General features: G+C 36.6%; 1 protein-coding gene and 1 long non-coding RNA gene across 4 annotated transcripts in view; one reads left to right on the forward strand and one right to left on the reverse strand.

The window, feature by feature from the left end:
• Positions 1-14,867, forward strand: part of znf385d (zinc finger protein 385D) — a 141,135-nt gene that overhangs the window by 71,649 nt on the left and 54,619 nt on the right. The gene's annotated exons all lie outside the window — the stretch shown is intronic.
• Positions 1-14,867, reverse strand: part of LOC122831275 — a 43,226-nt gene that overhangs the window by 6,978 nt on the left and 21,381 nt on the right. Inside the window, exon 3 of the long non-coding RNA XR_006370666.1 lies at positions 3,412-3,517. This is a non-coding gene — a long non-coding RNA (uncharacterized LOC122831275). The remainder of the gene's footprint in view (positions 1-3,411; positions 3,518-14,867) is intronic.

Here is a 14,867-nt window from a genome sequence, read left to right on the forward strand (position 1 = left end):
CATCTGGTGCTGTGTGGTCAACTGCCCAAAGATGCAAACCAAACTTGTTATTTTATTTTACAACGTTTAATGAAGAAAGATACAGCGGCGATGAATAGCAGTCAATCATAATGACTGTCATCCCTTGGCGTAATCACGGATTTTCAGCGAACACTTTTTACGACGGTAAGGAAATTAACCTTCATGTACTTTAAAAGTAAATATTTTTAGAAAGATATCAAACATCGCATTATGGAAAGGGTACGGGTTTAGCCATAAGTAACCATGGAGACAATGCTGCACTGTCATGTAGCCTGGCTAGCATCTCATCTTGTACGTTTAATGCTGCTCCAGTGTAAAGAGAAACACTGTTTATGACTAAATCATGTGGTGTGAATTCAGGCAGTCTGTGATTCAGGAGGGAGGAGCTACGGGTCGGTTTCTAAGCTGGCTGTTTCCAACCCTCCGTCTCTGAGCCCCAACCAGGTGAAACGTTTACAGACAAATTAGCTCGACTCCAACAAGTAGAAGCCATGAATAAACTGGCAGAAACAACTTGTCTATAACATATAGACAATTTGAGTCGCTCTGTTCAAACATCCCTCATTTCCGACGTCCATCATGGCGCCTGGAATGATTGTGACATTTTTACCAAAGGTCAATACTGTTCCTACTTTTTTCTGCTGACTTTCAAACGATAAATAGCTGCAGTTGCTCGGGTCTGGTTTCCAGATTTACCCGTGTGCCGTAAACATCTTCAGTAATAGACTGTAAATTGTGTTCCTGAGGGGAAGCATGTGAGCTGACAGAACGACGGGGGATGATCAAAGCTGCAGACCACCACAGCGCCAGCCGATTACCTTCCAGCGGGTCACACCTGCTGGAGCGGACTGCATTTCTGTCCAACACGACTGCGCAGCGGCCCCTGATAATTCACTTTAGGCTGCAGGGCTTTTTAACCCTCTGAACTGGAACAATAAGATGCAAGCTGACGAATCCCAGCGCTCATCTTCGTGTTTAAATTCTGTGAAATATCCACCGCAGTGTGATCGTTTACGGAGGTCTGAAACAAAAAGACTGTTTCTGTGATTTTTTTGTGTGTGTGTGTGTGTGTGTGTGTGTGTGTGGTTAAAATGGGAGAGAGAAACATTAGACGCCCACAATCTGTTTCTGATTTGACGCTGCTGCCATGTGCTTCGGGTTCTTTGAGGCGACAACAAAATATTTCAACTTTAACTGCCCATGTGCTCATCTTAAAAGAGGAATTACTACTCAATTTGGGAATTCAAGACAGAACGTTGCAGTTAAAAACAGCAGGACGTGTTTTAGATTTTGGCTTGATTTGGAGAGGGGGAATAAAAATAAATAAAAATAAAAATCAGGATTTCAATGATGAACGGATTGAGCCTTTATGATGTGTTTGAGATTTGAGGTTAATTGAATTTGTCACCTCTCGGTTTGACAAATCTGTGGGGGAAAGTCACCTGAACAAACTGCAGACGGCTACAAAACTGGCAGAAGTTTTCAGAGGACGCTTGAGTCCAAATGTTGAGCCGATGATCATAATAATGCTGACACAGCCTGGCTGAGGTAAAGATCCTCGGGGCTGAGGCACTTTACTGCACATTAGTGCGGTTTGTAGACTCCCTCTAATCCTAAGGAGACCATTAGACTCTCGATTAAATTGAATTAACCTAAAAACAATACGCTGTACTTTACAGTCAGGTCTTAAAAACCGAGACAACAAACTGAAAAACCATTAAATCAGACTTTTTACTTCGTTTCACTCAGAATTCATCTGCATGTTTCTAATATTTTAATTTTCTCAAGATGTAAAATGTATATAAAATTGCTGTGAGGCTTGTATGAGGTCAGGCAGTAAAATAACAGATGTTTTATTTTTTAAAATCCACCTAAATTAAACCCCGATGGTGACATGCACGACTGAGGAGGAAGTTCCTAACATGAAAGGGAGCCGGGTAAACATTTGTGGCCGATAAAGAAAGACTTAAAGCCTGTCGCATTAGTCGAAGTAAAACAAAGGAGGATTCCTTGACTAAAGAAGAAAATAGAACGACGCTTCAGCAAGATAGATGTCCAGTGATTTCTTGTTCCCTCAATAGCTGCGTTTCAATTTACAGTACAACTGTGCAAATTGGAAATATGAAATGGAAATTATTAAAAAAAAAAAAAACTTCTTCAATTAAAGTTTTTGTGCTGGGATGAGGTGATTTCCCGTCTGTTTCAAAATTTGTGTATTTTGCAAAACTGCAATAGAGTGAACTGCATCATGAGTCGTGATCAACAATCAGACATTACTACTGCTGGAAATGACGATGACGACGACAGGAAGTGGCAGGATGACGATGGCATGGGATGTTCTTTTAACGACATCGCTGGAACAAACTTCTTCACGTGTGATTCTTATTTAATGGATTTTTACAACAGGAGTGGGATGTCAACAAAGCTCTGCTCTGATTTGTAACGCAGCTACTTATGATGTTCCCTAAGTTTCCATTTTAAAATATAGAAACTTATGTTTCCATATTTTCTGGAAAATATGCAACTTTTAAAAAGTTTCCACAAATATTGCAACTGGAGATTATATTTTAAAAGTTAAGCATGTAATTGAAACCGCACCAGAGTTCACTCCAACCGAACAGAGAGCGAGGTTTTCATGTGGACCAGAGTTCAGTTTTTTGGTCCCCTTCAGTTTTTTACACCTTCGCAAAACGAACCAAACTTTCTAGACAAAAGAACTAGATTTCAATTAAAGCAGACTAAACAGGACTGGTGTGAATGAACCTCTAAAAACAGTTTCCATTGCTTTTTATCTCCTTTTTTTATTAAAATAACAGAAGAAAGCATGTAAATATGTTTAAAGCTGATTTTATTTGGAGATATTGGTTTCTTTTCAGTTGAATTAAAATATTTGGGCTTACCTTTTGCTTTAGCTGAACATGCAAGTTAGTTATAAGAAAAATGTGTACTACCATATATTATCTACGTTATTCCAGAAGATTTAACACAGTTTTAGCCTTTGGTCATCTCTAGTTCCCGTCAATTATAGTGACTCTGATTAACCTGAAATCAAGTTCACCTGTCCTGGGAGGATCATCCTCACATTTGTTATTTGTTAGCTTTAACCACGGCTGCAGTCTGCAGAGTGGCAACAAAGAAATCCCATTTATATTTGTGGACATATTTTAAAACAATAGTACTGCAAACATTTCTATTAAAAAAGACGGAGAAGAGGCTGACAGTAACACCGAAACGCTGCAGGAACTTCTGTTGGTTACCGTTTGGGCTCTACGTGTGGCAACGATCTCCTGCATTACTCAACGTCAGGGTGGTGAAAACTACAAAACAAATGTTTGACATAAAAACAGTAATGCACAACAAACACCTGTCATGTTCTGTGGCAAGACCCACCTGCGAGAAACCCTCATGAGGCGGTGATAAAGATTTAAAATATCTGCTGAAACGAAAGGAAGATGTGAGATCTGAGTTGTGGGGGTTCAATCAAGATGGCGGTGTTCTGGAAAAAGGTGAGAGAAACAAAGGAAAGTGGAAGTTAGTGAGTGAAAAATATGTCCATAGTGGCAACTACAGTTATAAAATCAGTCAAAAGGTGAAATAATGATGTTTAAGTTTAAATGTGTGCAAATCTATCTAAGCAGATTAATGGATATTTTTGTCATTTTTCAGTTGAATTGTACAGAATATGTCTGTAAACATGTTTTTTGAATAATTTCTGATGATTTCAGGAATGTAAAAGATAGCTATAGAAAGAGACAAGAGCAAAATAACAACCATCCAAATAGAAATTACATAAAATTTAACATAAAGTTGTCTATAACACACACAACACACAATCCGTGGTTTTACTAACGCCATAATATTTTTATTTTCAGATTAAACAATGTTAAACTGAAAAATGTGATTTTAAGCCTGCAGAGTCCAGACTCAAGCTCAAAATATTTCACTTTCACCGTTTTGGTCTTTTAAAGAATGATCTCTCAATAGATTTTATAAATTTTTTGTTTATTTACTTATTTGATAGATACAGAGGCAAGAACCATAGATCAAGATAATCTAATGTCTGCATCACAACGTTTATAGCATTAGCTAATTCATAACAACCACCTTTAAAGTTGCAGAAATGCACCGCTTCCAACTGGAAACAACCAATCAGAGCCAGGGGGAGGTTCTTAGCGCTGTCAATCATGCTCATGTATTCTCTGTTCAATCTGCTAAAGATTGGAAAACCAGTTAGTCTGACATCATCTGTGGCCTTGCTAGCTAGTGTAGCATTCATGACACGAGTGGGAGCTCAGCATGATTAACAGCGCTAAGACCCGCCTCCTGGATCTGATTGGTTGTTTCTGATTAGCACTGGGAGAAAACAGAAGAGCACAATTTGTTTTTCACTGATTGTCTCCTACTATACTATCACAACATGGGGATAGTTTTATCAAATATGTAAAAAATAATTTATATAAAAGTTGCATACTGCAGCCTTAACAGTTAGTTGAAATGGTTTAAGAGTTAAGATCAACAATAAATACAATAAAATGATCAAAAAGAGATATAAAACAATGTATTTAAAACTACCGAATAAAACACAATTACAATATTTAAAAATGAGTTCAGGTCTGGCCCATTTTTATACCTTGAAATAAATATTTTGATGCAAGTCACAGTCTTAAAATCAATCTAGCCTACTGCTGCTTTCTCTCTCAACAAATGTCTGCAATGGCTCAAGTGCTACATGATTGATCCAATTGATAAAAGAACATTTACAAATCTGTCAAAACGCATTAGATTATATTTTGTCTCAAATCGAACTTTTAATATCGGACATAAAACTGGAGCCTCTACCCGTCTCTCACCTGCTTGGTTTTTGTTAAAAGTGTTTCTATTTCCAGCTGTCAGCAGCTGTAAATATCGACACCATTACAAATCAAGATGTCTTCACTCTTCACAGATGGTTCTGAGAAACAAACCATCTGTCAAAGCAGGCAATAATTAAAGCAAACAACTAGTCTGGTTAATTTATCACTGCTTCAGGAGTTTTAAACCCAAAGTATGAAAATTATTCACTTTTACGCCTTTTGCGGTCGGGTGGTTTCAGACCCAAAAGGTATTGTTTGACATGTCCAAATAATCTCAGTAATCCTATAAAATGTTTTGAAGCACTGGAATATGAATGGAGTGTTTTCGTCCTGTCATTATTCTGTATTACTGGGGAATTCTGATTCTGAGCTTTTCTTATTTGTTGTATTTTCGGTTAAATTTTAACCAACGTTTGTGTTTGTAACAGTTTAAACACTGCAAAAACACAAACTTTTACCAAGTAATTTTAGTCTTGTTTTTAGTGCAAATATTCAAGGATGTTTTTTATTGTCATATCACCTTTGCTTGTCTGTGGTACGAAATTCGTACTCAAGTCCAAAATTAATCAATTTAATACACATAAAAAAATTAAAATAAATGATGTATGTGTTTATTTATTTATTTAAGTTAAATAAATTATTCTAAATAAATGATTCATAAATAAATATTTTTGTTTTGTCTTTTCCAAGTGTAGCAAAACATTTGCGCTAGAAACTAGAGCAAAATTATTTGCTACGTTTAAATTGTGTAATTTAAGTGACCTGTAGATATGTATATTAAAAAGTGTTTGTGTGTGTAAATAATTTATGAGATGAAGCTGAATTAAGATTAAGTATCTTAGAACACTTGAAATAAGACAAAACTGACTTAAAAGTAACTTTTCAGCAACACATAGGAGATTGCTTTAGTCAATAATTTATTTTTATTGATGAAAAATTGGTTGTTCTGTTGGTAGATTGTTTCATTTATAACAAGATATTTTTCCCGTGTTATAAGTGAAAAAATCTGCCAGTTGAACTACAACGCTTTCATGAATATTAAGGAACTATTGACTCAAAACAACCGTACCTTCCTGAAAAGTTACTTTTCAGTTAGTTTTGTCTTATTTCTGAGTTAGAAACTAGAACAAAATTATTGGTGAGTTTTTGCAGTCAACATGTTTGTTTAATGGAGAGAACTGGCACTTAACGCAGATGTCTTGGTGTTTCCCCATACATTCCCAGCGCCTGACTTCGATCCCACAGGAATTTTTTTGGTTTGTGTCAGAGTTTACTCTGGGCAACATGCCAAGCAGAACCATCTGGGGTTCGACTCCATGAATCTTCTTGCACCTGCAGCACCGTTGTTTCCCTAATGTTTCCCCAAACAAATGCACATTGCACCCAGGGGTGGAATATTAACACCGTCTTCCTGCACGGAGTCGAGGTCGACGCCTGGATTTACAAGGGACAGACTCCCAAGACTAAATCATTATCTGGATGAGTCCATCTGGGACTTGCTCTCCTTAACGCCAGTGGCGCGAGGTCTTCGCGTCCGCCCCGTTTCTCTGCAGTGATACTTCCTGAGATTACATAAATATGTCCCCTGTGTGCAGAGAGAACTCGAACAAGGGTCTCCCATAAATCATTTACGCTACAGAGGCCCCATGTGAGGGTGGAAGTAGAGATGGAATTAAGGAAACAAGGCTGAAAGTCGGTGGTTTGAATTCTTAAACTGCCTGGGAAATTATGCATGGAGATGGTGCAAGAACCGGTCATTGGTTTGGTATTTTGAGAACACCATAAACTCCAAAACAGACAAGTGTGTGCCTGTATTTACATGGAATATAGAAGCTATATATTCCCCAAGCCAAATGCAAGCCACACCCCATAATTCAACGTTTACTCTCGCATGTGAAAATGGCTACAAACAGATGCGCAGTTATACAGCCATTCATTTTTGAAAAGCAGAAGTAGCGCCTCCTGCGTAACCAACAAGAATTCAGCAAGTAGTTTCTAGTTGATAAGTCCACAACAAAACGTTTGTCTTTTATAGCAGCTATTACACAGCGCATACAGCTATAAAAAAAAACAGCTGACCAAATGTGCTGGAACTCTGCCTCAGTTGCTAGGTAACGGGCTGGGCTTTATGAGGTGGCTAGGCAACGGCAGTGTCTGCTAACTTGTGACGTTATATTCCGAATGTTATTGAAACGGCTCATTTTTCAGACATTAACTTATTGCCAAAAACATCTGGATGTTTTTAAAAGCAGTAGAAACACAAATGGAAGTACAAAATTGTGCAAACTGTGAATTTAAAATGACTTAAAATTAGTAAAAAAAAGAATTAGAAGAATAATTAGGGTTAGCATAAAGCAAATAAAAGCATTATTAGCAGAGTGTGAGGTTTGGCAGGTATTTATTTCTTCCCCTTCCAGAGCCATTCCTCAAATCTGTTTTTTGGGAACACCTTGGCAGCGCTTCTGTAATGCAGTGTTAAAGACGTTGTGGTCATGTCACCGGGTCTAACGAGGTTCGCCGCACAGTGAAAGATCTCTCTCCTGAGCCCAATTTGCTTGCCTCACCAACCTCTGATGCCTCTGTGATACAATCTGGCACTGGTGATAGGTAGTCTGTCAGCCCAAACCCGAATGACTGATGAAGATAGGGGACTTACTGCACAGTCGCTCAACTCCCACTGACAGGCTGTCATATGGTTATGACTTGGTGTTGATAGATTTAGACAGCGCCACCTCAGTGTTTTTTCAAAGAAGCGCTCCTTCAGCCTTTGGGATGCAGGCTTTTTGCAACAGCGATGTCCTCAGTGTAACAGAAACACCAGAGCAAAAAAAAAAAAAACAGTCAGAAATTAGAGATATCAAGAAAACTTGTGAAATTTCTGTCAAGGTTGTTTGGAAAAACCCAGACAATAAAAATCTACCAAAAAGTGGTAGAAGTGGCTTGATAGTAGAATGGTCACAAAGTTCAAGAAGGAGTGGAGAAAGTTTCTCCTTCCTCTATAATGAGATTGTTGAATGGAGCAGAAAATCCAAGCCCTCTAGTCTAACTTAGTTATTTTCAATGGAAACACCATTATAAGTTTAAACTGGTCCCAGGGTGTTTGACTTTACCTAATTAAACTGGAATTCAGGCATTACATAGGTATATGTATATTTACACGTTTAACATATTCACAGGTTTTAAGACTGTAAAATGTTCAGCTTGGTGATGTTAATGTGATATTTTGGGCTTTTTGTTCAAGTTGAACCCTCTGCAATAAGCCATACTTTTCTCTGTCATCATCCCAAAGTGCAGCCTCCCAAACTACTCAACTATCATTTCAGACATCAATTTATCCCCAATATAAAATATATAATCTGGTTAAAAAGTGGTTATTGACCTCCGCCACAGACAGTTTCTGAGTCTGTTGGCTGTTTCCATTCTTTCCAAGCATGTTTTCATATTGATGCATGTTAAATAGGTCAGAAAATGAGATGTAGAACTTGTGAAACATCAAATCTTATGTTTTTGAAGTGCATGTATGTTAGAATCAAAAGTATTGAATTCACTGGATTCAACTCTGTCAGACTGTGGCATTTTTCCTACAACATAACAATCACCCTATTCTTTTTTTCTGTTTTTTGTCATTACATTTGGACTTTAACAGTACTGACCATAAAAAGATTTTGACATACAATAAATATGACCTGAATAAATACAAAATACTAATTTCATTGGATTATATCATTTGGTGTAGAGTAAAAAATACATCCATTCTTGGCGCTGTAAATCATTTTTGTGTATGTCACACCTTCCAGCTTTCTGTCTACTGAGCTACAGCTGGTTCATGAATGCTAAGGCTGGTTAGCATGATGAGCTGTTTTTCTGTAACCGTAAGTTGTTTCTTCGCCATTAGCACATGTAGCAGCGAGTACGTGAGTTGTTTGACAGCACTAGGACACGCCTCTTGGATCTGATTGGTTACTTTTGGACACAGCAGTGGAGGAAATTTATATTTTCATAGACTATCTGTCACAGCATTCTGACAGTTTACACAAATATGTTTTAAAAAAATTATTTTGTAAAATAAAAGTTACATGCTGCACCTTTAAGGATGTTTAATTTTGTCTGCCAACTAGTTCTGTAGCTCATCATAATGCTGCCTCCTGCCAGTGTTACTGCTGCTACAGGCTACATCTATCAGGGCATTGCATTCTCAAGTGTGCAATTATGTGCGGTATAATGGCTTTAATAACTCAGCAGAAAGCTCTGCACCCAGTGAAGGCCAGACTGGCACTCTATGTAGATAATAGTAAAAAGAGTATATTATAGTCTGCATTCAGCAGAAGAGAAAGAAAATCAGTTCTTTAAAATTCATGAAATTTGCATATACGCTCCAAACACCTCCAACGGTTTAAATAGGCTGCTAACGAGCTATTTTACTGTTTACACTCTGAGTTTTTCAGTTATACCGTCTGACTAAGCTCTGCTTTCTACCTGATGATTATCCTTGTTTACCTGATTTCTACTTTGCATAGCAACCTTTCAGACCAGAAAAGCTCTAATCATCTGACTGCTTTGATACAATTTAAATTCTGCTTATTTCTCCACTCAAATTAGTCATCACACACACAAGAAGAAAAGAACAAACTTTTCTTTTTGGAGGCAACATTGACGCATATGAATTCAGTAAATTGAATGTAAATGGGTGAATGTTACTGAGAGGCAGGTCAAATGCAGCTCTGTTGTTTTCTCTGCTGCATCCTTTGAATTACTTTCCTCATTTAACCCTGGACTCTTTCTCTGCACTTCTTTTCATCCTCTTCCCTCTTTCCCACAGACATTATGTTCACCTGGTGTTACTCTATTCTTTCTCCGCTCTCCCATCGCTCTTTAGCGCTGACCCCTCCAACATCGCTGGGCCCCATCAGGATGAAATATTGAACTGGGAGCGTTCCCTGAAGGCATCTGGCTGCCCCCGCTCTCGGTCTGCAGTTCAGCCGAGATAAAAGATAAAAATGTAACACCGTATCCAACTCTCACACTCCATTCAGCGCTATCAGAGTATCTGTCAGCTCAAATGGCTGTTTGAAGTAATTACCTTTGGATCAGGTCTAATTAAAGCCCTATTGGTCTTTCTTCTGTGGCTATTTGAAGTGAACCAAAGTAACAGACCTGCATGTAAATTTCACCAAAGCTTCAAAAAGTCTTCATAAAAAAATAATAAAGTTTGAATCTTTTTTAATTAAACTGTTGGACGTCACTAAAACATCAAAAACATAATAATTATCTCTGGGTGTGTAAAGGTAGAACTTTTCATGTAGAAACTATTATTTTGTTAACATTTTGTAATTAAAGTTTATTTGAGTTAAGCTAAATTTAAATGCACTGAATTAGATAGTTCTCATGTGACGTCACTTCCTGGATCTCTGTAGCTTACAGCCATCTTGGCACCTTGGAATCCGGACATAACTGCCACTAACTGCCGTGTCAGTTGCTATGGAGTTGCTATGACAACAGCGAAGAAGCCACAAGCTTAGAACTCGCTCTCATTTGTTCCCATCTAACTTACAAACAATACAAGTGCATTACAACTACTACTTGGTTTCAGTTTTTGAGTAAGATAATTACCAGTGATATTTACTGCAATACTTGCTGCCGAATTAGTGAAGTTAGCTTCGCTAAAGTGGCTTTTATCTGCTAGCTAAAACGGATATTTAGCCTTTTATTACATGTATGTTTACATGTAATAAAACGGAACAAATTAGAGCTGAACTGAATCAGATTGAATGGAATAAACTGAACCAAACTGAACAAAATCAAAATGAGCTGAAGTTGAAATTAATTGAACTGAATCAGACCACATAGATTAAATTTAAAAAAATAAATAAATCAATCAAACTTAAGAATCTACCTAAATTGGGAAAAAAAGTAGAATTAAACTGACTTGAGCCAAATTTAAATGAAAAGATTAAAGAGGAAAAAATACAATCGTTGAATGAAAACTAACATAATTGAATCAATTTCATCAATTAAGATGAATAAGAATCGAACTGAACCAATCAGATTAATAAGTGAAATCTAATGGAATCAAAAAGAACCAAATCTAATTCAGTTGTAAGTATTAAAAGAGATTTATTGAACTTTCTTTTCTGATTAATTTGAGCTAAGCTGTTTTCTTATTTAATATATTTTCAGTAGGACCAATAAAGCTACTATTGATCACCGTTGATCAGACACAGGTATCTGAGTGGTGAATCTGATCAACTAATCAGATCCCAAGATGCTAAAACTTGGGGAAAGTTCAGTTTGCAGCTTCAAACTTAAATTAAAGGTTGTTTTTATTGTTCCTTAATGCCGTGGAAATAAACTGTCAAGTCATTTAGGTAATCTGCGTGCCATTTCTGTTGGTTATTCCTTTCAACTCCCACATAAAGCAAATTTCTGTGACATGTGGCAGCGTTTAAGTTGGACCTGTTTGCTTTTCAGAGCAGCACCATTAGAGCTCTAGTCTTCCAAATCGGTTCTTTACAAAGAATCCAAACCGATTTTAGTTTGCTTCCGGGAAAATATAGAGTCTTCTCACCAAACTGCACACATGAACGTTCAGTCTTGTTTTAGATTTAGTAAATATGCAAAGACGCTTAGCTTTTACCTGCAACCCAGCCTTCACATCTGATAAAAAGAAAAGTGTAAGAAAAACTACATTTTCATGTCATTGTGGAGACAAAGTACCAACCTACGCTGAGAATTGTGTGTGTTCAGGTTGAAGTCGGACCTTAAACTTTGAAAAATTGCCGTGTCAGTAAATTGACAGTCTTTTTACATGCAAATGACCCATCAGAAACTGCTGATTCACAACAGAGAGTAATTTCTAATCTGTCATTTCGTCCAGCTGCCCACAGATTGGAGGAAAGGGTCTGACTCTTGACAGGGTTCAATGAAAAGTTTTAGATTAAACGATTTATATTCTCATAATACTTCACCATGAATATCAATGAAGCCTGATTCTGTGGTAATGAGAGAGAAGGAGGGCCGACTATTGGATTTCCAAAATCAATTCTTGAGCCACATGGAAACTGTGAATTCACTGGGATGTTCCTAAGAGCTTTTTCATTTATTCAAAGCAGGTTGACTGACTCAGCATTAATGACCACTCATTCACGCAACGGTAAATATTTACACATTTAATCTATTCATAAATAGAAACTGATACAATAAAATTTAAAAGTCGACACATGCCTGTTAAAATTCAAGGCTTTAGTGATGGAAAAAATATGGTGCATCAAGTTTGTTTTTTTTACCTTTATTGTGACTTTTCCATTAAAACGAAAACTAAAATTAACTTATGAGTTCATTTTAGAACAGCCTTAAGTAATCAGATTAATCATGTTGAATTAATTTAGTGACCAATTACTCATTAACTGGGCTACACAGTAAAAAAGGGCTTCTGAAAGAGCAATGCCCTCAGAGGACTAATTAAGCCTGTCTATCTATCTATCTATCTATCTATCTATCTATCTATATCTATATATATATATATATATATATATATATATATATATATATATATATATATATATGAATTTACATATATATAATTTTTTTTTCTACTGTTCAAATTCAGTAGAAAATCTCCTTATTAATCAGTTTGTCCAAAAATACTAAACAGATTCTTATGATCCTTTTCAACTGAATATTAAAGCATCACAAGTTGTTTTAAAAAATTTAAAGGTGCTGTGTACACTTATGCAACCGAGTGAAATAAGCCATTAGACACATTAAAGGGGAACTATTAAGAAAATTTTACATTTTGCACATTTTTATTTTGGTCTCTATTGCTTCTAAAAACAGTCCAAACGCTTTAAAAATCCACTAAGCTGTTTTTTTTAGCAATAACTTATGGTCTTTTGGTTGGAAACCGAGTTGTTTCAAAAACCTCACAATTATCGAGTCACAATGCACCGTTACCTAGCAACCCAAGCAGAGCTCCACCTCGTTTGGTCAGCTAATTTTACCGCCGTATGAGCTGTACAGTGACTGCTGGAAAAGACAAATGTTTTGTTGTAGACTTACAATTCAGAAACCACTTGCTGCATGTTTGTTGGTTGTGCACGAAGCTCCACTTCTGCTTTTCAAAGAAGTACGATTATGTAGTTGTGTATCTGTTTTCAGCCATTTTTACTTGCGAGTGTGAACCTAAAAATAGGCAGAACTGACGAGACTAAAACATGTTTTGTGCAGCCATTAGACCAATCCTAACCTGTTCTAGGAAGCATAATAGATTGCCATATAGATGGATGACAATATATAACCATTTATCTTGAAACAAGTGTTCAAGAATAAGGTGCTTCGTCTGTTCCTCCATCCTTCTTCTCATTTCTTGAATTATTTACACTGACTAAACTCTTCCTGACATCACATTTGATGTACCAATAGTAAATTTATACTCTGTGAAAATAACCTCCGCCCCCCCAAAAAAAACAACAACCTTTCTTGGAATTTCACAGTTGAGACATTTTAAATGCACTGAAGTGGAGCTGATCAGGAAGCGTCGTAAGCAGATTCATGAACCAGCTCAGCTGACTGATTTAGATGGAATAAGAGGCAGTGGCTCCTTTCCAAAGACTTACCTCCTTTCCTTATCTCTAACATTAAAAAGAATAATATCTACCCACTTGTTGGCTCATTGTTGTTCTTCTGGTCATGATGAATGTCATGATAAGATAAAAAAAGATAGATAATCCAACCAAACATTGACCTTATTAGCAGCAGATAAAGACCTGATAAAGCGTTTCTGTTTCCATTCTGCCATATTCAGTCAACAAACCACAAAGATATCTTAACATGTCTGCTAGAGACAAAAACTCATCCCCATGTTTCTCTTGGCTTTTCCTCTTGGCTTTATTTTGCTGTTTTATTCATCAGACATTGCAAAGCTGCAGTCAACACCTACGGTTAATATGTTGTGGCCAGGAATTTGGTATAAAAACATAACCGGAGCCACATTCAGAGGGCGGCCAAGCTGATTAAATGTTTGGTCTGAGCCCAGATTTAATTATGTCCCAGAGAGCTTTTCCTTCTTGTCAACACAATTCTTTATTCCCAATGCTTACATAAGATAAAGACAAAAAGGCATAAATCCTAATACTTTTATGGCACAATATGATTCAGTAAATTAGAATATGCGTTCATATTAGCCCTTTTAGAAAATAACTAAGTTTATCAGGTATTACATGTACCTTTAGTTTAGCCCAGATTTCACAAGTGTAACTAATCTACATAATGTCAGTGATAAAGTTCCTGAAATAAATGGGATTTTAAATAATATTCTAATGTGTTTAACTGGCCTGTACAATACAGAATAATGAAAAAGAAAATTGATTTGTTTAAATTTTTTTCAGACTGACTTTGTTTCTTACCTGTTCTGGAATTTTTTGAGATCATAAAATTATGTTCTGCTTTTTTAAAGCTGTTGCTCCACTTTCTGTTTTTGGCAATAAGTTAATTTTGTTTTGGTGTCAGGAAAATAAGCCATTTCAAAAACCTTTCGAATGTAACTTTACCAGTAAGCAGGCACTACCTTGTTACATAGCAACCCTATGAATCCCAGCCTGTTACTTAGCAACCCAAGATGAGTTCCACTGCATTTGGTCAGCTGCTTCTGTATGTGCAGTACAATGGCTGCTGGAAAAGACAATTGTATGATTGTATAATTGCAGCCATGTTCATCTATAAGTATAAATGTTGAGTTGGGGGGGCGTGGCCAGCAGCAAATTATTTGCATTTAAGATAATAAGAAACTGAAATCTTGTTTTTGTGCAAAATAATGTAATGAACCTGTTTTATAGTACATAGACCTAATGTAAAACATGTTCAAGGAAGCATAATACGTCACCTTTAAATGTAATCGCGGTAATGTTTTCACATCGGGGAAGATTGCATTGGAATCTGTGAGGAGTTTTATAACATTTTGAGTTGGGAGACTTTATAGTTTGGTGTTTCCACCTGAAA

The sequence above is a fragment of the Gambusia affinis genome, linkage group LG05 (genome assembly GCF_019740435.1).
Source record: "Gambusia affinis linkage group LG05, SWU_Gaff_1.0, whole genome shotgun sequence".
Taxonomy (NCBI): domain Eukaryota; kingdom Metazoa; phylum Chordata; class Actinopteri; order Cyprinodontiformes; family Poeciliidae; genus Gambusia; species Gambusia affinis.